This window comes from Neofelis nebulosa, chromosome 6, assembly GCF_028018385.1.
Source record: "Neofelis nebulosa isolate mNeoNeb1 chromosome 6, mNeoNeb1.pri, whole genome shotgun sequence".
Lineage (NCBI taxonomy): Eukaryota > Metazoa > Chordata > Mammalia > Carnivora > Felidae > Neofelis > Neofelis nebulosa.
The window spans coordinates 75,242,659-75,263,939 of NC_080787.1; the positions used below are offsets into that span (position 1 = coordinate 75,242,659).

The window sequence follows — 21,281 nt, forward strand, 5'->3', positions numbered from 1 at the left end:
CAATCGACCTAGGAGAAGCACCTTCTGGGCTCCTGACTGCTTTGCTGTAGGACTCGAAGCTCTGCTAGATGCTTGCTGCCAGATAGGGGTCCCCCTACCAACAAGCCCAGGTCCTTTTAGGCTGGTGCAGCCCCTGGAAACTAGAACTGGGTCTGGTTCCCTTTGTTACCGTTGACAGCTTATTCATTCCTGAAAGGTACTGAACTCTTTTGGGCTGGGTCAGTGCCTGGAACAACCCCAAAGGGGGTTTCCTGGAACTGACCCCTGAAACTAGAAGGGCAGGGCGCGGTGTACATCAGGGTGTGTCTCTTGTTGTGGGACCCTTGTGGCTCTCTGCCAGCATTGCTTCAGCACTCCTGAAGCCGGAAATGGAATGTTGGCTGGGACTGAGGGCAGAGGGTTTTAGGTACTTCAGGACGTGCTTCCATATCCTACCAGCGATGACTCAGATCTGGAATTGGCTTTTTGTCATCTTGGACCTAGTGGCTTTGGGAGTGGAGGGCTGAGAAGAAGAGACACCCAATTAAGTGACTTGCTTGACAGGTCAGTTCAATGGTGTTTGGTAAATGCAAATACAGTTAAAGTCAGCAGACCAATCCTATATAAAAAAACAAAACAAAGCAAAACAAAACAAAAAAAACCCCTAAAGCAACACAACCAATATAGCTTTTGAGCTTTTTTTGAGTTTGTTTTCTTTTTGGAGTTACACAAGGAGTGGGAGTATGGTCTTCATTCATGGCATTCCTATGTGATTTGAAGCTTACTAGTTCTCTTCTTTCCTAATTATATTCATTATGATAGTTCCTTGAATGGGAATTGGCCACTCCATCAGCCTGGGTCCCCAGCTGACAGAAGTTTTGGGTTGTGCTGACCTTTTATGATAAATAAACTACTTACTAGTCAAAGTAACTATTTGGATTGAATATTTGCTGATTTATTTAATTCTGGAGTTAGTTAGCTAATATTCAAGCCAAGCACCTCCTTCTGCCCCATCCAAGGATTAGCAATCATTGGGAGTCGGTATAGTTTCATGGGTAAGGCAGGGGCTTAATAAAAAAAAATTTTAATTAATATAATAAAATAAAAAAATTTTTAAATTATAACCTTGGAACTTTAATCATCAAAAAATTACATATAGTACATAGTACCTACTAAGCCAAGGACGCATGCTGCTATAATTTTAGAGTATTTACTTATTTTTGATTCTTATTTTTTTATTATTTTTAATTTACATCCAAGTTAGTTAACATATAGTATAATAATGATTTCAGGAATAGAATTTAATGATTCATCACTTACATATAACACCCAGTGCTCATCCCAACAAGTGTCCTCCTTAATGCCCCTTGCCTATTTAGCCCATCCCCCTACCCAACATCCCACCAACAACCCTCAATTTGTTCTCTGTCTTTAGTAAGAGTTTCTTATGGTTTGTCTCCCTCCCTGTTTTTATATTATTTTTCTTCCCTTCCTTTATGTTCATGTGTTTTGTATCTTAAATTCCACATTTGAGTGAAATCATGTTTGTCTTTCTCTGACTGGCTTATTTCACGTAGCATAATACATTCCAATTCCATCCACGTTGTTGCAAATGGCAAGATTTCATTCTTTTTAATCGTTGGTAATATTCCATTGATATATGTCACATCTTTTTTATCCATTCATTAGTCAGTAGACATTTGGGCTCTTTACGTACTTTGGCTATTGTCAATAGCACTGCTATAAACATTGGGGTGCATGTGCCTGCCCCTTTGAAACAGCACTCCTGTACCCCAGTAGTGCAATTGCTGGGTAGTAGGGCAGTTCTATTTTTAATTTTTTGAGGAACCTCCATACTGTTTTCCAGAGTGGCTCCACCAGTTTGTATTTCCATAATTTTAGAGTTTTTAGTAAATTTAAATATAAAAGAGTTATAATTTGAGGTCATTCCCCAAACAAATCACCCTATTAGAGTTCTTCTGTAATTTTTGAACATTTTATAGGTGCATGGCAGGTTGTGCATAAGTCACTAGAACATATTTATTCATTGCCTACAGAGTGCTTACTACTGTGCAGTTGGTCACTATTCTTTGCTGTACCTAATACGTGAATATAGAGTCCTGGTTTGACTTAAGTCTTCCTATACTTAGCAAGTAGATCTTATCTCAACTGACAGCTTTGACTGATGGATGGTGGCTGCCTGGAGAGCTGGGAGAGGGGTTTTGGAGCTTTGTCTGGGATCAGCTGGAAAACAGTGTGATTTTTGATGTCTGATCTGGCACCAGAGGAGGGAGGACCAGGGCTTATGCCACGTATTTGCCAGTGCTATGTTCGGCTCTTCCATGCATAACTGAATGGAGAATGTTTTGAGTCTGTGAGTAAAAGGGAAAAGAAATATGAGACACCAAGTTGAATTGATGGATAGATAATATTCTCTGCAAACATCTCACCCCAAGGGCCAGGATCTCTCTGTTTAATAAAAGTAAGTGAAGACAGTGATTATCATGACTGTGAAACTGAACACTGAATCTTGATGCTAGTGAAATGTTTGTGGGGAGCTTCCCTCTGTGGCAGATGGGCAGGTAGGTGGTGGTAAAAGAGGTGGTGGGGGGGGCGGTTGTGAGAAAAGTTGGTGGAGACAGAAAGGGAGAAAGACACTGGATAGGTGGACCCTCAGATATGCCTGTCCACTTGCTGAGCCTTGGAGCACTGGAAGGTCAGGTGAACAAGTTAGTGTTTACCTGTGCCCAGAATGTGGTAGGATTTTTCTTACAGGTTATTTAATCCTTATAATGGCCCTACAAACTGTGTTTACTGTACCCATTTTTCAGCTGAGAATATTGAGGGCGATTAACATGCCTAGGATCCTTTGGTTCAGTGAATCCAGATTTGAACCCCTCCCTGTCATAAGAGTTTTTGTCCAGTACTTTTATCCCACATTACCCACAAGAAAAGCCCTTGCTTGGAGGCCACTGAGAACCTGTGCCTTGGACACCCAGAAACAGGCTAGGATAACAGTGCGTAAGCTCAAGCTAAAGAAAGGGGAAAGGGCAGGACTGCTAAGGAGCAGTTCCAGGGGTACCCACTCAGCTGTTGAGCAGGTAAATGTAGCCATAGTGTCCTCGGCACGTGAAAGCAATGGCTTTGCTTCTGCAGAGACTGATAAAAGCTATAAGGAATATAGGGGCACCTGGGTGGCTCAGTCAGTTGGGCGTCCGACTTCGGCTCAGGTCATGATCTCACTGTCCATGGGTTCAAGCCCCACATCGGGCTCTGTGCAGACAGCTCGGAGCCTGGAGCCTGCTTCGGATTCTGTGTCTCCCTCTCTCTCTGCCCCTCCCCCGCTCAAGCTCTGTCTCTGTCTCTCTCAAAAATAAATAAATATTAAAAAAAAAAGATACAAGGAATATGGTTGGAATGGAAAGCTAATATTTCATAATTAAAATTTTTTTTGAATGTTTATTTATTATTGAGAGAGAGAGAGACAGAGTATGAGTGGGGGAGGGGTAGAGAGAGAGGGAAACACCAGAATCCGAAGCAGGCTCCAGGGTCTGAGCTGTTCAGCACAGAGCTCAACACGGAGCTCGAACTCACAAGCCGTGAGATCATGACCTGAGCCGAAGTCGGATGCTCAACCAACTGAGCCACCCAGGCACCCCCATAATAATTTTAATAGTAACAAGAACAACAACTACCATTCACACCATGTGCAGGAAGTCCTCAAGGCTTTATGTTTGTTAATTTGTATTCCTCAAAGTAACTTGGTATGGTAGCCATTCATATTCATCCCCTCGCCCCCTTCACTCTCTCTAGTAGAATAGGAAACTGAATCTCAGAAATTTCAAATAACTTGCCTTGTCATAGAATCCAGAAAGTCCAGACACTGGATTTGTGCCATCCATTTTCCTAGTGGTCATGTTCCAGAGGAAGGAGTCAGAGGTTAAAGAGAAATTGGAACAGACAGTGCTCCGAAGACACAGTTGAATATTTCACTGAATGTCCTGAAACCAACTGCATGATTTACCTCAAATGCAGTTCTCTTGCTTTGTGTGATTGAGTTGAGCTGACTTGATGTGTTGAGCTGGAGGGAGCAGGATGAGTGGGAAGGTAATGGGCTGATGTGGGAGAAGGAAAGGTTGGCCGGGATGGGGTCGAGGGCAGAGATATTTAATCTCTTGGGACGTTTTGGGCAACATGAGGTCTACTGGAACAAATGGTGGTGGTGCAAGTGTGTGCTCTCATTCTTTCTGCTTGGGATTCTCGGTTCTTGGGAGACATTTTCTCGATGGGCTGATCATTCCTTGTTTTCTTCCCTGTAAATAATTGGGTGGAAAGAGTTTATCAGTATATTGCAGCCTACGGTCGGAGATCAAGGCAAAGAGTGGGTAGAAAGCAGGAGGCCAAAGGCAGGGCTGTTGGTGGTTATAGGGGAGGGAAGGAGGGCCTGTGGGGATGCAGTCACCATGCATGGGAAGGCAGGAGGGGCCCACGGGAGTGGGAGTACATTCATACACCTCATCTGCCCAGTTTAATAATTCTAATCTTTGTGCTTTGCTTATTGTCAGCCATCCCTCTTTCTAAGATCAGATTCTGTACATGCAGTTTACTGAGGGAACCTCATAAGCATAGTTGGTAGAAGAAATTTGTGTGATACAAGCAAGATGATAAGTGGTAAGAATGTGGATTTTAGAAGTAGAAAGACCTGGGTTCAAATAATGGCTCCTAAGTGGCAAGGTGGCTTAGCAGGTCTTTTAACTTCTCTGGATCTCAGTATCCCCACTTGTAAAGTTGTTGGAGCTTAATGACGAGGCAGCCGTTAATAATATTATGGATTTCATTTACATTTAAGTCTATAGTAATTCTCTGGTCTTTTGTGAGTCTTCAACTCTGAATAAGCTATTAAGATTTAATTGAGGAAAAAGATTATTGTTATAGTTAGACAATAGGTCCTGAGTTAGATGGAACACATCTGTAGGAAGACCTGAAACTGACATTGTTTATTAGGGTTAGTGTAGGCTAGAGGTCTCTAGTTGCAGAGGCTAGAACCCCTTCTTTTTTGAGTTAACACAGTATTTTAGAGTGGTTTTGAGCCAAAGATTTTAAATACTGTCATTCTTCCACATACACAATCTAGAATTCCTACTCTTCTTGAGACATCTGAAGATTTCTTCACCCATTGCCTCACTCCATCATGGCATGGATCTATCAAAGTTGCCCCTTCATCATGATGTGCCCTTGGGGTTCTCCACACCCCCTACCATTCTCCCTGTCTTCCCAACTCTGAGCCATTTGTTATTGAGCTTGTGCTGTTCTTTCGCCTATAGTAGGAAGTATTTTTTGGCATGTATGTTTATCAAAAGTGGGAAACCACAAGATTATATTGAGAGGGTTATTTGTTTCATGAAGAATGGAAGTCAGTGAAAGGTTTTTGTTTTTGCTTTTTTTTTTTCTTTTGTGGAAAAAAGGAAATAATAGTCCTAAATGGTTATTTGGTGCTTGTTGACTTTATTCCTTTATGTTGACTACCTGACTACTGTGGCATTTGAATGTTTGACTCTATGGAACCTAATTATTCCAGGAAGTAAAAAGTGTCTGTTTCCTGTCTGTACTTGGTGATGACCTCTCAGTCATTCTAACCTCAGAACTGCTGCTTGAAGTCATTAAACTCTAGGACAGAACTTCCTGGAATAGCTTAAAAATGAAGTTGATCACACCCTATGCCAGGTTTTATCACCAGTGTCCCTGTTGACATTTAGGTCTAGGTAATTCTTTATTGTGGGGTCATCCTGTGCCTTGCAGACACAGAACAGCATGCCTGGTCTCTACCCGCTGGGTGCTAGGAGTATCCTCTGTCTGCAGTTGTGACAATGAAAAATGTTTCCATGTATTCCCAAATATCTCCTGGGGGCAAAATAATACCTGGTTGAGAACCTCTGCTCTAATCTATAGTAGCAGAGAGGAAATGTTTACAAAGAGAAGACTCACATTGCTTTAAAACTAGAAGGAACTGAAGAGGTCATTTCATTCATCTTTCTCTTCTGATGTGGTCTGAGCCATTAAATTACTTGTTCAAGTCTCCACTGCTTGTCCTAATATTTCTAGAACAGTGCAACATGGACCTAGAATACTGCACTGGGAGTTGGGAGACTGAATCTGGTTCTGGTGATGACATGTTTGTTTGTTTGTTTTTGTTTTATATAGTTGTGTGTGTTTTTGTTTTTGTTTTTTGTTTTTTTGTTTTTGTAAGCTCTGTGTCCAGCATGGAGCTTGAACTCACAACCCTGAGGTCAAGAATCACATGCTCTACCAACTGAGCCAGCCAGGCTTCTTTTTTTTTTTTTTTTCTCCTTTTTTACCTGCCCCCCCCCCCCCCCCCCCGATGCCATTTAATCAGCTTTGTGTTTTTAGACAAGAAACTTAGCTTCTCTGGGCTTCAGGTTTCTCATCAGGCTGTTATTGTTGTTTTTAATTGAGATATAATTCACATACCATAAAATTCACCCTTTTCAATTCTATGTTTCAGTGGGTTTTAGTATATTTCCTATGTTATCACCGCTGTCTAATTCCAGAACCTTTCCTCACCCCAGAAAGAAACCCATGACCATTAGCAGTCACTCCTTTCCTTCCTTCCCCCAGCCCCTGGCAGCTGCTAATCTCCTTTCTGTCTCTGTGGATTTTCTTATTATGGACATTTCATATAAATGGAGTCTCACAATATGTTGCCTTTTATGCCTAGCTTCTTTCACTTAATGTTTTCAAAGTCCATGTATGTCATATTATGTATCAATACTTCATTTCCTTTTATGGCTGAATAATATTCCATTGTCTGAATATACCACATTTTGTTCATTCATTCATCAGTTGATGGACATTTGGGTTGTTTCCACCTTTGGCCTATTATGAATAATGCTGCTGTGAACATTTGTGTAATCATGTTTTTAATTCTGTTGGACATATACCTAGGAGAAGAATTGGTGGTTCATATGGTAACTCTATGTTTAACTTTGTGAGGAATTGCAAAGCTGTTTTCCCAAATGGCTATCATCTTGTATTCCTGCTAGCAATGTATGAGGGTTCCAGTTTCTCTGCATCCTCACCGACACTTGTTATTGTCTGCATTTTTTATTATAACCATTTTAGTGGGTGTGTGGTGTTATCTCAGTGTGGTTTTGATTTGCATCTCTCTAATAACTAATGTTGATACTTATTAAGAACTGGTTTAGATCCTTCTGTTGAAGAGCTCTTCTAGCTTTGAATTTTTAATTTTTTTCTTGTATTCCACATATGAACCAATATGAATAATACGGAATTGAGCCTTTAAGGGTATATATTTTAGAAATTAATTTGGTTAATCAGTTCCCATATATTTATGAGTACCTTATATTGCACAGTGTTTGATCATATTCAGGATGCAGAATGAGTATATGGCATGGTCCTTTCCCATCCCAGATAACAACTAATCTGACTGGGGAGATAAGATGAACATGGAAAACAGAGGCAACACAGAGTCATATGGAATATAATGCTGAAATTATCTATCTTGTAGGCAAGTCTCAAGGGCAGGTATATTTATTTGGATGAGGACAAAGAAAGTCATATCAGTGCTAGACAGAAAAATTGCATCCTCTTTTGAGTTGGGAAGGTGGCTGTTTTTAAGATTCTAGAAAATTTCACTTAAATAAAAAGAAATAAAATTCATTTATTTTTATTCACTAAAATAAAATTTCACTTAAATAAATAAAGTGGAAAATTAAGTTTTTTTCCCCTAAAATATTTTGTATAAGCTCGTGAACTGGAATAGATGTTACCCTCTCTGTTCATTTTGTCAAAAGAGTGACTTTGATTTGTCTATCTATGCTGCCCTTTGTTTTAGACTAGACGACTCCTTTTCCACCTGTATGTATTTCCTATAGTGTGAGATCAAGACAAACGGAAGCGCTGTACTTAATTCCACAGAACTGTTTTATTAGCAAGCTTGGTTTTAAGAAATAATTAACAGGGGTGAGATGATTAATAATTCACTCTTTGAATTCCTTTTCCATTAAAGGGGAGAAATAGGCTTCATCCTTTTAACAAGATTAAGTCTGTGTGTTAGGTGCAGAGAGCTTCTAAAAATCTTCTTGGCTCCTTTCAGCTTACAGCTTCAAGGCTTAGCTTTTTGGCCTGGCGTTTTGGGCCCTCTGTGATGTGATTCTCACCTACCTTTGCAGCATTTTCTCTCTCTGTTCCTTTGACTACTATATAAATACACTAGGCTTTTTTACCTTCTGCCTTCTGTGCCTTTTTTCATAACATTTGCTCTGCCTGTGCTCACCCTGCATTGTGACCAGATCCCCCTCCTTTCTTTGAAGCCCTCCCATTTCCCGGTGAAGTCTTCCCCTGGCCTCCCTTTCTCCTCCCTCCAGTTTGGCTGTAGAAGCAGCCCTCCACGGTGCAGCCTGTGGAACTGCTGTCCTGGGGCCTCAACACGTTCCCACCCTTGGTTAGAATTATCTTGTACCCAGGTTCTTTGAACTACAAGTTCTAAGTTCTTGGAGGTCAGGGCTGTTCTATTCATCTTTTTATACCTCAATGGTTTCCTATTAGAAAACTTGGCATGTAGCATTTATTGAATGAATGAAAAAGAAATATTGTTTCTGTAGCTTCTGCATCAAATATCAAGCTTATCAAGAGTTCAGGACCATGTGGGAGTGGGATTGGTATGAAACATGTACTTGGAAGTCTGCTTTGGAAAACAAAAGGCCGTGAGGGACAGGATTTATAGGTTTCCCCCGCTCTCCCAAAGTAGAGCATTCCTATGAAACTTCATAAGCTGAAATAGCATACAGCGAAGAAGCAATTAATTAATTGCCATTAAGTTATGTGAAAAAACTTTGAGTGTTCCCAAACCCTAAAAAGTAACCTCTCTTAGGCTTTTTTGATACCTTACGACACATCTTGCTAACAGATGCACAAAATAAATAGAGATTAAAGCACAGATGCTCACGGTTCAAAGCTGTGGCAGCCTGATGCTGAGCTGCTGAGTGTATGTAGTTTCGGGGAAGGAGCTTGGGGGTGCTGGTCTCGCTGCTGGGGTGCCTTCTGCTTCTGTAAAGGCTTCCTGCAAAACAACTGCTGAATGCTGTTTTCGCCGTTTGCCTTTTTCATAAAGGTGAAAATCGTCTTTGGATTCCTTTCAGTTAGTGAAAAGAGGTACTAATGTAGGTCTTTCATAGAAGTGAAGTGGCATAGTGTGAACTTTCAAAAACTGGGGATACCTGTATTTCACTGCTTCTTAAATATGTGGCATGAAGAATCGATGTTATTAGAGATAATTTTATTATAGTATTACTTCCCTTATGCACGTATCAGAATTCTAGAACCCCCATGTGGAATGAAGCTGGAGCCCTGGCAGGAAGCAGAGGGGCCTCTTCCACATACTCTGGGGCTGGGGCTGGGCTGTGGGCCCGGGGGTCTGCCCTTCAGAGCCTCACCTCAGACAACTGAGTGACAGAGGCCACAGCAGTGTTCTCAGCTCTATTGAGGAGTCACCAAGGGAACCTCTGAGAAGTGACAGCTGCCTCCTGGAGGCAGAACTGGAGAATTCCAGAAGCACAGTTGCAGGCTCTAGTTGGTATAGAGTAAAATAACAGACTTTTACACATAAGTGGGCCCTGAGAATGTCAGTGCACCACATCAAAGTACGAAAAATGGATTATAATGATGATTCTTCATCCAGAACAGATTAAATCAGATTTGGCATGTTTTGCTTTGATGTATTCTGCTAAACAATGCAGGAACCCATGTGGTGCCTTTTAGAAAGATTTCTAAACTAAAAATAGTTTAAAATAAAGTCAAAATAAATTTGTGTTTGAAGGGATGAGCTTTCAATTATCCAGAAAACCACAGTCTCTAATTCCAGGAGAAAGTAGCTTATTTGCTCCTACCTCTGTCCCCTTGTTGCCCCCATCTTTTGCCTTCCATTTCCTTTCTCTCTACCTTCCCATAGAATACCCACCTGGAGGCTCCTTCCCCCTATCATCCTAGGAGCCATTTAATTTATAGTCCTTCTTTTTATTGTTTATTATTTATTTTATAAGTCTTTTTAAATTTGTTTTTTAATGTTTATCTGAGAGAGAACACGCGCGCGTGAACAAGTGGGGGAGGGGCAGAGAGAGAGGGAGACAGAGAGTCTGACACAGGCTCCAGGCTCTGAGCTGTCAGCACAGAGCCAGACGCAGGGCTCCAACTCACGAACTGTGAGATCATGACCTGAGCTGAAGTTGATCGCTGAACCGACTGAGCCACCCAGGCGCCCCGTATATTCCTCCTTTTTAGATTTCTGATACTGGGCTTTTGTTCTGTGCATACGTATCCCTGAGCTTCATGGCCTTGCCCCCTACATTTCCCACATAGTACTGCCCTGGCTCTTTAGGCACCCCTCCATGACTGCCAGTTTCGTATGAAAGTTAGTTATTAACAAGCCCTATCTTCCTCCACCACGCCCCTCCCCCCCCCCCCCCCCATTAGACTATGCACTGCAGCAAATTAGAGACCTGGTTTTGTCACCTATATTCCTTTAGTTCCTAGGGCAGCCTAGCACATTGCAAGGTCTCCACAAGGTCTCATAAACATCTGTGAGTAAACAAAGACTCTTTTACCTTTTAAGGAGACTTTGGTTTTTCTTTTTTCTGGCTCTCTGTGGATGGCGCGCTCCCTCTCTGTTTCTCCCCCACCCCCCAAGATTCTCTTTCTCTCTCATTCTCCTTTGTTAATTTCGCCACTTACTCTCTTGAGTCAAGATGGAATGGAGAATTATATGGCTGAAGACACAGAGAAATTTGAGGTGGAAACACCACAATTTGGAAGTACTCTTTAAGACTTCATCTTACCTGATGCAGGACTTAGGGTCATCTGTGGGAAAGGTGCATGCCTGTGGAGATTTGAGAAAGCTGTAAGAGCTCCCAGTGGCAGTTGTGTGGGACTGAAACTGAATCAAATGTGTGGCTGAAGCTAGATGGTTGGAGTTTTTAGCAGAAATGGCACATAGCTTTCCTCGGTAGCCCAAAGAGGGAGGATTGAGCTGATGACATGGTCAACCCAACATAGGACAGGTGCACAGAATGTAAGTAAGAGCATCCAGACTTTCTCATAGAGGTATGAGTTTGTGCCTACAAAGGAAATGTGGACTAATTATATGATGCCTTATAAAATGTAATTGTGAAAACGATTGGGTGTCCCCCAAATTGCTTTTCAAACCTAAGTGGCAGTAGTTTCTCGATCATCTCTTAGGATCACTTTCTACACAATTGAGGATTAACTGATGTGGAAACAAGAATAACATATTCAAAAACACAGTGTGGGGGCACCTGGGTGGCTCGGTCGGTTAAGCGTCTGACTTCAGGTCATGATCTCGTGGTTCATGAGTTCGAGCCCCACATTAGGCTCTGTGCTGACAGCTCAGAGCCTGGAGCCTGCTTCTGATTCTGTGTCTCCCTCTTTCTCTGCCCCTCCCCTACTTGTGTATGCACGCTCTCTCTCTCTCTCTCAAAAATAAATAAAAACATTAAAAAAAACAACACAGTGTGTATGGAGTAGTATCTCCGGCCATCAATAACGGCATGGCTTTTGGCTGAAGGCCGGTGATTCTTGCCTGTGGAAAATACTGTCCTCAGCAGGATTTCCTCCTTACTACAGAGGATTTTGACTATTATAGCAAATTTTGCTAGACTAGCTCTTCTATGTAGTATCCTGTAATTAGTAGGAGGCACGTGTATGAGCAATTGTGTGTAATTTTCATAGATAGTTATAAAATAGTGGCATTCTGAATTCATATTTTATACTTGACTGACTTTTTTCTTTAAGGAACTAAACATGTAATCTTGATAGAGAATGTAAAAACAATAAAATCAAACCAACCACATCTTTTATTCCATTTGATAATGTTTTATTATGGCCTCACCTTGCTAAGTAATACAAGTTTTTTTTTTCTAATTTTTTAATGTGTATTTATTTTTGACAGACCAAGAAAGACAGCATGAGACAGGGAGGGGTAGAGAAAGAGAGGGAGATGCAGAATCCGAAGCAGGCTCCAGGCTTTGAACTGTCACACACAGAGCCCAGTGTAGGGCTCAAACCCACAAACCGCGAGAACATGACTGAGCAGAAGTCGGATACTTAACCGACTGATCCACCCAGGACCCCCCACAATCTGTTTTGACAAGTGCTCCAGGTGATCTAGATGTACCTATGGGTCCCATTGCTGCAGGGGGAGGGAGGAGGGGCATGAGGCCAGAGAGGTGGGCCTTGTGGGCCTGGGCATGGAAGTTTCCTTTCATCTCAAGGTTAATGGGAAGTTACTGAGAGTTTTTAAACAGAGATATGAAACCATTAGGTTTATGCTTTAATAAAAATACTGGCTTCTTTGCGAAAAGCGGTTTGGCTAAGGAAATCTGGCTACGAGAAGACACAGGAAGCTGTAGATGAGAGACGATGACTTGGTATGAGCTAGTAGGAGTGAAAATGGAGAAGCGTGGATGGGTTCAAGAAAAAATTTGAAAGAAGAAAGGCCATGACTTGATTAATTGCATCATCAGGGAGAATCAAAGATGAAGTCCAGGTTTCTGTGTTGGGCAGGTAAGTGGGTAGTGGTACCGTCACTAAGATCTTCTGAATTTTCTGGTTTTCTGAAATGTGAGTAAATCTTAAGCACCCAGTCCTCCCCTTAGAATCTGTTCTTTCCCACAAGCCCCAGAGACAACATATCAGATGATATTTGAGTATATGCCATGTGGATAATTCTCTTGGGAGACGTGCTACACACAGCTAATACCGTAAGTGACATCAATATGTGTTAATATGTGTGTAGCTCTACAAAAAGTATAAAATGTCTGAGAAGGTAGAAAATAAAGATGTAAGCAAGGTGTTTGGGCTCAGATGTGTGTAGAAGTCTTGCCAAACAAGGTAAACTTGCATAATTTAGGGAAAAGAGATGGTAAGAGAAGAGATTACAGGCTGTATTCAGTTCTCAAAGGGTCTAGGGTGTGAGCTGAGGTTCTCTGGCTGGAAGGCGTCACGTGTGATCCAGTATACTTCAAGATTCCAGGATTCTGAAGGTGAGAGGCCTGGAAATCTAAGAGTGTGACGCTGTGTAGCTGTCTTTCTACAGTGTTTATCAAGAGCCAATGAGGAATTCTAAAGTTCTGAAAAGATAGTGATATGTGCTTGAGAAGAACACTCTTGTCTGTCTTTAGAAGGGTAGGAGTGGGTAGGACAGTAAATTTCTGGGAGACTCCCAGAATTTTACTGGCTGGCCAGCAGCAGAATAGGCCCTTTAGAAATGGGGAGAAATAGGAAAGATAGGAGGAGGAGGAGAATTTGAAGGACTTGGCAGCTGAAGGAAAGAAGGGAGGTGATGACTTCATGGTTATTAGGAAACTGGAGGAAGGTCTGGCTGTTGGAGCTCCTGATGGAGCAGTCATGGAGAGGGAGGGGGGCTGGGAAAGATACTGGTTTAGTTTCTTAACATGAACAAGTCATCGTGTGGGATTAAACATGTAAGCATGGTTTTGAAAAATGAAACGACTAAGCTTAAGGTGGCAGATTTTACAGACTTATCTTTTAAATTTTCATTCAGTCCTAGTATTGTCCTACTCAGCTATCTTTTAAAATTATGCCAAGAATTAGAAGCAAATAATGTCTCACCAGCCCATGATCCGGAATGTGAAAGGAGTTGACTAAGCTATTCTGAAAATATTTGTTCCCAATCAGGAAATACATACGGGTGACATTTTCGTTAATGGTGGTTAGAGCCAAGTTTGTGGAAACAATTGTTCTGCCAGTGGCAGGGCAGTGGCAACCTCTCTCTCATCTGTTCTGAATTATTTCAACTCAAGGACAGTAGACCATACACTCTGACACCCTTCCTAAGTTTCAGTTAGGGAACTAAATGAAGTGATTGGATTTAATTACACATAAACTTCTTGATCTTAATCTGTGATTCCAAAAGAGAGACAACTATGACTCACAATAAAAAGGTGTTTAAATTGACATTGACCACCAGTTTAAAAACAAATACACCGGTACTGCCTTTAAGTCTGAGAGTATAGTGTGGGGACATCTGTCAATTCTTACCTTGGCTGAAATCTCCTGTTCTCCCTGTTCCACTTTGTCATTTTAACTTTCCCATTCCTCCTCTCAGTTCCTGTATGCAGCAGAGGTGGGAAAATCAAAAAGGTTACTCTTGTGAGCAAACAACAATGAATAGCATCTATTTGTGGAACTCTGTTCTGCTCACCACAAGCCCCTGTGCAAGGGTCTCCTCTGTGCTCATCCCTCTCAGTCCGCTGTAGCCTGCTGCCCAGGCAAGGATGGGAGCATGTGCATGAGCATGAACCTGTGTGGAAAATAAACCCTCAAAGAGCATGTTCTACGGGTGAGAAAGCATGTTCATATTTAAAGGGAAACCCGTTCTTACTAAAATGTACAATCCTAAAGAGTGGATCGTCCATTTGAATCAAGTTTTATAGTCTGGATATAGTCTGGATATTGACTTCCTGAAACTCACAGCTCACTTGCAAATGAGCTGAAGTAAGGCAGAGGCAGGCCTGGTACAGGCCTGACACCTCCTAGACCTTCAAAATATCCCTGCGGAATGAACACAAGTGAATCAAGGAACGAATGGAGAAAGAGAAGCCAGGTGGCTGTGGAGTTGTACTGGGTCCAGGTATCCCCAGTTGACTAGCAGAATGTATTTGCTAAAGAACAGAATAGAGAATGAGGTTTGTGGCCCTAGAATAAAAGTTATAATAATAACTAAAACATGTACTGGGTTCTTTCAGTGGGCCGTGTACAACTCTGTGAGCATTATGCCATTTAATTTTCATCACTATCCTCTGAGCTGAATTATGATCTGCATTTCACAGATGAGGAAACTAAGGCTTTGATAGAATAAGGAACTTGTCCAAGGTGATACCGATCCATCCATTTCTGTCTGTCCAGGACTAGCTCATGACTCAGAGCTAAGTGGCCCAAATGAGGATCAGGCCACTGCCCTTGGCATCTTTATCACAGTGTTCTAAGCATCATAAGCAAAGTCCCAGATGGACCAGGGCCCCTCACAGACCTCAGAGCCAAGCTTGCTTTGGCCGTACTTACCACCCACCTTCTTTATTCTTTACACTGTCCCATTTTTAGTGCTACCCAACTGAGCACAAGAGAGGCTCCCTTCATGTCGTTTAATAACAGAGTGTGTGGTTTTCATTTAGGTAGGTTATTTTTGTAATGACGTTAAGTTGTGGACTTGTATAGGCAGTTCTCCTGTCAGGATGGGTCATCAACAAAGTGGTATTTTGTTGATAGAAACAGGAAAGTTCAGGGAAAAGGGTGGATTTGTGGGTTGACTTTGTGACAACATTGTTTTTGTTCTGTTTTAGCCATCAAGTTTGAGGTGATGGTGGGACATTTAAGCATACATTTCCAGAAAGGCTCTGGAACTGGGGGATTGACCCTTGTGAAAGATGCCAATTTTGAAATGCAAGTTTTAGATATAGTTTAGATATATATTTCTAAGTCTTACAGGTGAGATTTGAAGTCATGGAAGTATGTGATGTCTTCAAGGGCAAAAGGACTGGTATGAAGAAAAAACAGATTATAAAGGATATTGCCCAGATGTTAAGATTTCTCTCCCTCGCCTGATTCAATTGTATATGCTTATATTCCTGTCTTTTCTAAGTCTAGATTTAGCACCATGTCTTATTTATGTTAACCCATAGAAAATATATTAGCAGTATAGTGTGCTGCCATATTTACAGTGAAGCTCAGGTTGGATTTTTACAATTTCTTTATCAGTCTGGTAACTTTCAAGAGTCAGACGCTTAACCGACTGAGCCACCCAGGCGCCTCCCCCGCCAATGGTTTTTTGATCACATACCCCAATAATAATTTAAAAATTCTTTGAGGAGCACCTACGTGGCTCAGTCAGTTGAGTGTCTGACTTTGGCTCAGGTCACGATCTTACGGTTCGTGAGTTCAAGACCCACGTTGGGCTGTGTGCTGACAGCTCAGAGCCTGGAGCCTGCTTCGGAATCTGTGTGTTTCTCTGTCCCTCCCCCACTTGTGCTCGCTCGCTCTTGCTCTCTCCCTCTCAAAAGTAAACATTAAAAAAAATTTAAAAATTCTTTGAGTACATATCCCCATATGTGTGTATTTTAAATAAATGCTGTGTATATGCTCCTATGCCAATAAAAGATGTAAATCATAAAATGTCCACAAAATAGCAATAAATGTCATGGGCACAGTTCAAACAATATTATTAATTTTATTTTTTAATGATAAAAAATTATTTTTCTCCCATCAGAAACAGTTTTTCTTAGTGAGAACAATGTGAGCTAACAATCAATACTACAATTTGCAGGTCTGCTGTAACAGTTGTCATTGTTGAAAAGGTAACTACCCAAAAATACATAGATGCAGATGGAGGACGAGCACCATTATAATTAAAGAACAGCGGTAATCATTTTTCTGATTCCATTCATCGGTCATGCAAAAGTTGTTAATTTTTTTAAGTTTATTTATTTATTTTGAGAGAGAGAGAGAGCACAAACAGGGGAGGGGCAGAAAGAGAGAGGGAGAGAGGATCCCCAGCAGGCTCTGTGCTGATGCAGGGCTTGAACCCATGAACCATGAGATTGTGACCTGATCTGAAACTAAGAGTCAGATGTGTAACCGACAGAGCCACCCAGGTGCCCCAAGTTTTCTTCTTCAATTAAAAAAAAAAAATCCTTGGAACACACTTAAATTTCCAATGGTAGGATAATGTTCTAAACATTAAAGTACTTAATAGAATGTATGCACGCAATAAGATAACTATGGAGATTATAAAAACAAAATATTTGTAATAAAACTGAAACATCCTACCCCAAATGTGTATGTTATTATGGCAACTATATAAAGTATATTTCTTTTTTTTTAAATGTTTAGTTTTGAGAGAGAAAGAGAGCATGAGTGGAGGAGGGGCAGAGAGAGAGGGAGACACAGAATCCGAAGCAGGCTCCAGGCTCTGAGCTGTCAGCACAGGGCCCCACATGGAGCTCGAACTTACGAGCTGTGAGATCATGACCTGAGCCGAAGTTGGATGCTCAACCTACTGAGCCTCCCAGGCGCCCCTATGAAGTATATTTCTAAATGTTGTGTCCTTGGAAGGTACTATAAGAAATAATTACTTCAGGATGATGAGATTATGGTGGGTTTTTTTTTTTTTTTAAATAAAAAAATACTTATATTGCAAAGATGACTTACAAAAACAGGAAAAAGAAACTAATGCAAATTGGTTAAGAAAACAGCACGGAAAATGTTGACTGATTCAAAAGCAAATATGTTAAAGGTATTTATTCAAACTCAGTAATGTTTCTGTGTTTAATATAAACATACTGAGTGCCTGTTGAGTAGCATGGATTGTGCTAATGGTACATAGGTGAAAAAGCACAAGTTTTTCCATCATTAAAATTTTATTGCTTTAAAATACAACATATAATACTGGTTGTTTCAAAAATTGTCCTGTGTTGCATAATCCATCTCTTTCTGACACTCTGATTCCTTAAAACTCCGGTTTCAATCTCTTGCTAGACAGCCTCTCGCACTGCTATCTTTGGCTTGGTAACCTGGTATTTGCTTTCTAGTAAGATAAACTGCAATAGACACCAGACACACAGTACTTTATGTGTAACTTCCTGTTTAGTTAAACAGTGTTAGAATGTTGACGGTTAGCAGGTGGCTTATTGGGGTTTATTCTACACCCTGCCCTACTCCCCAACAATGAAACCTTAGCGGTGAGCATTCTCGTTAGGAATGTGTTCACCTGCAGGTAAGGGAGAACATGGCCAATGAGATCTCAAAAGAACGGAAGTTTTCTCTCTTTGTAATTCTGGAGGCTGATTTGTTCAGGGCTTGTGTTTCTAGCATTCTCTTGGCCTTTTCCTGATGCTTACTGGCTCATGGCAGAAAAGCTGCCTGCACGTCTCTAGCCCTCACACTGAGGTTCCAAGCAGAAAGGAGGTGGAAGGGCAGGGACAAAGGGCCTAACACCTGAATCCATATGCTTGAGCAGGAGAGCAAAGCCTTGACCAGAAGCTTTACCCAGCAGACTTTGGCTCACACCTCAGGGGCTAGATCTGGGTCACAGAGGTGCCCAGCTACAAGAGTGGCTGGGGGGCACCTGGTTGGCTCAGTCGATTGAGCGTCCAGCTTCGGCTCAGGTCATGATCTCGCGGTCCATGAGTTCGAGCCCCGTGTGGGGCTCTGTGCTGACAGCTCAGAGCTTGGAGCCTGTTTCAGATTCTGTGTCTGCCTCTGGAACCTTGGCCTTCACAGAAAAGGGGTAACTGGTCCAGTGTCTGCCATAATACTTTCTGCCATTTGCATCCTCTTTATGACAATAGAATGCCTAGTGAGTCCAACAGTGAACTGTTAAAGAATTTGTCATGAAATTATGTATCTTTGAGATACTCTGCTTAATTGCTAGAAGTAGCAAGGGTCTTCTTACAAGGGAAAGGTCATCAGTCCTTTTCTCCCTCCGTAGTGGAAAGGGGTTGTCTTAGAGCCCTCCCTCTACTTCCCCTTAGTCCAGTCTCTCCATTGTAATTTGTGTTGTTCTAAGAAAATTTTTACTTTTTGGTTTTCTTCCTCTGCCTTCGACTTGTTCCATGTGAGATACATAAAAGGTCCTAATGAGTCCTACATCTGCTGTAAGTCAGAAAAAAGAAAAATGTGTATTTGAAGTGTGAAAGTAAGTGAAATAAAGAACTGTTACATTGAATACCTAAAACCTTTGAAAGTACCCAGAAGTCATTTCATGTTTTTGGCAGAGGGCCCCATCTAGGGCCACGAAAGAAAAGCTCGTGTGTTTGAATGAATGGAACAATTGAGCAAGTGCCTGGGATTGCTTAGCTCTTTTTGTATCTGATCCTCCCAATGAACCTATGCAAAAAGATACTGGGTCCATTTCACAGATTTGGCAACTAATGCTGAGAGAAGCTTTGTAATTTCTCCAAGGCTACCCAACAACTAGGGCCAGGATTAAAACCCAGTCTAACTCAAAAATACACACTCCCCTCTCGCCCCCAGTTTTCCATGCTGTCATCCGCCTGTACTTCAGTTGTCTTTAAACTTGATTTCCCACAATTAGTTGTCTTTAAACTTGAATTCCCACAATTGTGCACATTAAATCTCAATTAAAAAAACAACTATCTTATTCAAATTGATTATTTCTCGTTATTTGCTAGTGACTCTCAAGGTCCCAAGGTGCAGCAACAGCTGTGTATACCCCAGAATTCAAACATGACCAGGCATGCCTAGAAGCATATGGAAGGATTCTTCTGGAAGGGCTACTTAATTACATAAATTGTCAGCCGTCTGGGAAAGAACTAATCCGACAAGAAGAGAGAGTGAAGGAGTGCAAGTTTACTTAAAAGTGCCACAGAGTAGGGGTAAATCTAACTGAAGTACAATGTAATTTATTTAGCCTGGCCGCAGATCCAGTCCCTAGGGATTCCTGGAGCCAGGAGGTTGCCATTGAAAGAGCTACAAACATCTTCACTAAGATTTTCACGGGTCACTGAGTGTTCATGCCAGGTCAGCCAATTCAGCAGCACCAGCCCAGACAGTTTATCACCCAGGCGCCTGTGGGGGTAGGTTACCAAGGCGTGGGTGCAGGCTTTGGGGTCTTTAGCAGGCCCAGGATTTGGAGTTGAAAGGGTAAAGGTTCATTGTCTTTGTTTAGGCTGCTGTAACAAAATTGACTGGGTAGCTTACAAGCAACATAAATTTATTTCTTACAGTTCTGAAGGCTGGAAGTCCAAGATCAGGCTGCCAGCACAGTTGGGTTCTGGTGAAAGCCCTCTTCTGGTTGCAGACTGCGGATTCCTTGCTGTGTCCTCAATGGCAGAAAGTGGCAGGGATGTTCTCGGGTCTCTTTTATAAGGACACTAACCCCATTCATGAGGGTCCTGTCCTAGTAAACTAATCACCTTCCATAGCCCCCACCTTGTAATGCTATCACCTTGGAGGTTAGGTTTCAACATATAAATTTTGAGGGGAACACATTCAGACCATTTATTGAAGCAGCTGGACCAAGATGGCTGCCTCGAAGCTTGCTTCAGAGCTGCTGGAGATACTGGGGGAAGTGGGTGGGGGTGATAGAATCCTATCGTGGCAGCTGGAAGCAGAGTCAGGGAAATACTGACCTATTTGCTTAGTTCGCAATTGCCGTCAATTTGCAAATATATCAGCAGTTTAATTAAAACATTTGGGCCAAACAAAACACTACATTATGCACTTGCAATTTTTGAAATGAACTGACAACAGCATTTATTTAAACGCATAGTCACATACAACTTTCTTCTTCAATATCATTGTCAATGTTAAAGGAAAGCTTTTTTCACATTCAGGGTCTACAGATTGTTCTGAATTATTTAGGCAATTTACAGTTACATGTAGCGTCCTAGAGACACTGCTTTTTAAAATCATACAGCTTTAGCATTAATTGAGAAATACTGGCATTTGATCCACATTCCTTTTTGGCTAAACTTCAGTTACATTTGTTCCTAAATTAAATTACCAACTCAGTTTGATCTCTTGAACATCACCTGGAAATCTTTGATGTCAGGGCTGGGGTGATAATTCTTTAATCATCCATTCAGTTAATATTTACTGAACACCTCTTGCGTTGTCAGTCTCTTGCTTACAGAAGTGACATTGTGGGGAGAGAGATGAGCATAAAATCAAGTACACAGATAAATAAATAAAATTGTAGTAGATTTAGACAATAAAACTTCAGCTAAGGTGGTTGGAGAGGACTCTCCAAGGAGGTGATACGTAAGGTGAACGATGAGAGAACCAACATTGCTGAGTCAGGATGAGGCCTTCCTGTCACGCCAGCCCTTCCATGTGTGAAGTTCCTGTGTATTCGTTAACAACTGTTTGGTGAGTGTTTGCTATATGCTAGACACCATCCTAGGCCCTGGAGGTACAGCAATGAACAAAACAGCAGACAACGTCCCTCACCCTATGGAATTTATATTCTATTAGGGTAGGTAGAGAAAGAAATACTGAAAAGAAAGAAAACACTGAAAACACCACTAGTATATCAGATACTAAGTGCTGTGGTGAAAAATGAAGCCTTGAAGGGAAGTAGGGAGTTGGAGAGGGGGTGTGTGTGTACGGAGTGCCACTGGTAAAAATGTAAAATCTGGTTGTCAGGGAAGGCCTCACTAAGGAATTGAACTTTGAGCCGGAAATGGAGATCTGTGGTCTAGCCCAGGGTTGGC

The 21,281-nt window shown here is 41.6% G+C and overlaps 1 protein-coding gene and 1 long non-coding RNA gene across 2 annotated transcripts in view; one reads left to right on the forward strand and one right to left on the reverse strand.

The window, feature by feature from the left end:
* SH3BGRL2 (SH3 domain binding glutamate rich protein like 2) overlaps positions 1-21,281 on the forward strand; it is a 57,907-nt gene that overhangs the window by 7,680 nt on the left and 28,946 nt on the right. The window lies entirely within an intron of this gene.
* LOC131514476 (uncharacterized) lies at positions 1,402-20,132 on the reverse strand. The gene is made up of 5 exons (XR_009263086.1): positions 19,792-20,132; positions 14,092-14,161; positions 8,966-9,079; positions 4,004-4,292; positions 1,402-2,351 (listed from the first exon to the last, which is right to left on the reverse strand). It is a non-coding gene; the product is annotated as an uncharacterized LOC131514476 (long non-coding RNA).